The following is a 2,562-nucleotide window of genomic DNA, read 5'->3' on the forward strand; positions in this document are numbered from 1 at the left end:
CTTGGAATTTCCCATTTCTGGGCTGCGAAACAATTTAATATGAAAGATAAGGTTTCTGCATTGCAGACATTTTTCTTCTTATTAAACATAAAATGTATTTGGTCGTCAGTGTGAAGAGACTTTATATAAAAGGAGGCTTTAAGAGGAAAATCTAAAGTGTCCTTGAAAACGTTCCATAGAATAGCTGTAGCAACAGAAATGAGGCTTGGTGAAACGCAGAGCAAACCCGCCATGGGAACCTCTCAGCTCCTGCAAGAGAGGAAAGAACCCTCCTCTAAATCCTCACCAATTAACAGGCACATAAAAGAGAACCGCAATTTAGAGTAACACCTACAGCGCTTGAGGCGAACTGGACACCACCACCACCACCTTCACTCGACTGCGGAGCTGGAGCTTCCCGCGCCGGCCTTTGCCCTGGCAGTGCCAGCCCAGCTTCCCAGGGCTGCGAGCCAGCACCTCTCCTCCGGAATCGGCCATCCCCAATAAGCGTTTTTTGTTGACCCAACCGAAGAGGCCGGGGAGCAAGCCCCGCGGCCCAGGGGCTGCTCTCAGCCCCAGGCTCCTGCAGCTCTGCTGGAAGCTGGGCGCCTTCCAGCAGCACGTTTGCAGCAGCACAAGCAACAAACCACAGTCAGCTTTTGAGGAGTCTTTTTTATTAAGATAAATCCAGCAAAATTCCTAACAGTGGGTACATACAACCGACCTGCCCTTCGAAAAGAAATGTTTGTATTTCAGTTAAAAACAGGATTACACTTTTATTTATTTATTTCTTTTTTTTTTCTTTTTTTTTTTCTTTTTTTTTTTCTTTCCTTTGGCACAAGCAGGTTTCAAAACAGGCATGTGTTTGACTAAGAATTTTGGTTACTGCCCTTCGAAAAGAAATGTTTGTATTTCAGTTAAAAACAGGATTACACTTTTATTTATTTATTTCTTTTTTTTTTCTTTTTTTTTTTTCAAAACTGACAAAATAAAATTACATTTGGGAAACAACAGATTTCCAGCTCTTAGGTTTTTCATGAAAATAGCTCACCTTCTTTATAAAAGCAACCCACAGAACCACTGGAATGTTCAACACGGTTATTTGTTTTGAGACCTCCCCACTTTAAGAAACCATACAACACATACGAGGGAAAAAATCAAAGTCTGAAGTCTGTAAGCATGACTTACACAAAGAGGGACACACTGACAGGAGTCAAAAGCTACCACCACTTATTCTTTCCATGTACCATACAAACTATTACAATCACAAAATTTAAAAACAATGATTTTTTTTTTGTCGTCGTTTTGTTTGTTAGGGATTGAATTCCCAAGTAACCGAGATGAAGATGTTCCATAATTAAATTCATGCTAAAAAAACCTGCATTTATAAAATAGTTGATAAAAATATTCCTCTCTGTTAACAATACAGCATGGAGGTACGGATACCAAATGATGGAGATATAGGGCAGGGTTAACGTTACTCGGACTTGGCTTCCTTATCATCAGATGCTTCAGCAGCTGGTGCCTACAAAAGCGTTTGGGAAGAACAAAGTATTACTCGTGATGCTCACTGGATTCCGCTCTAACACGCATCAAAGAGAGACTAGTTGGTTAGCGCAGACCCCGACCACGCTTGGACAACGCACGGCGACTAGGGGAAAGAGCAGCACGCTGCCACGGCGGCTGGTGACGCTACGGCCCGAACCGCAGCCGGGTATTCAGTGACGATGGAGTTAACTGGGGTTAACCGAAGGGTCTCCGAAGAGGCAGGAGCTTAGGACAGGTTTTAATCAGGACTGATCACATGCTAGGGAAAGCTCAAGTCCTCTTCTCCAGGAGTCACAGGGAAGTGGAGGAATTGCACAGAAAACCACGATACCTGCCTATTGCCCAAACTTTGGGGAAATTAGTTCTCACCTCTTTGCTATAAAAATGTCCGCTATCACTTTTTAACTCAACACATCAAACCTGCAAAGCTCCTATCAAAGCCCCTTTGAAGTACCATCGCCCCAGAGTAATTTTTGGCAAAGGAGCTCCTGAATTAGTCTTAAAAATGAAAGAATAAACCACCCGTTAACTGGATAACGATACTGGAGACAAGAAGAGCGATCACTGTAAATCAAAAGCAGCAGAGAACACAGCAGGCTGGTCTGTGCCTGCAGGGACAACGGGAGCCCACGGCAAAGAAATCCACTAGGAAAAGGCCACCGGGAGCTGACCGGAGCTTGTGGCTAGTCCTGGCAAACGGCAGCACTTAGGGGAGCAGCAGAAACAGTAAGAACCTGAGACAGGGGCTTCCAGGTCAAGAGATAAGACCAAGATAATTTTGCAGATCTCTGGTGGAATTGTTCTGAGGCAAAGAATTGTTTTAAAGAATTGTGTAAAGCCCAGAACCAGATTTCTGGCGCAGTCCCAACCCGTGCTGCGCCGCAGAGGCAGCCCAGCAGTCCGGCGAGGATACGCAAAGTCAGCGCGGGCTGGGAGAGTGGGCTGACTGCGCTCTATTGTTCCCCACACACCCGGCACCGCTCCTGCGCCAGCCCCGAGAGGGACCCTGCGGCGGCACAGACCACCTGAGGAAGG

At 45.6% G+C, this 2,562-nt stretch overlaps 1 long non-coding RNA gene across 1 annotated transcript in view; it reads right to left on the reverse strand.

The window, feature by feature from the left end:
• Window positions 1-1,009: 1,009 nt before the first annotated feature.
• The window catches only part of LOC104491479, a 6,202-nt gene continuing 4,649 nt past the window's right edge, over window positions 1,010-2,562 (reverse strand). Inside the window, exon 5 of the long non-coding RNA XR_727777.1 lies at window positions 1,010-1,504. This is a non-coding gene — a long non-coding RNA (uncharacterized LOC104491479). The remainder of the gene's footprint in view (window positions 1,505-2,562) is intronic.

The sequence above is a fragment of the Buceros rhinoceros genome, unplaced genomic scaffold (genome assembly GCF_000710305.1).
Source record: "Buceros rhinoceros silvestris isolate BGI_N320 unplaced genomic scaffold, ASM71030v1 scaffold32893, whole genome shotgun sequence".
Classification (NCBI taxonomy): Eukaryota; Metazoa; Chordata; class Aves; order Bucerotiformes; family Bucerotidae; genus Buceros; species Buceros rhinoceros.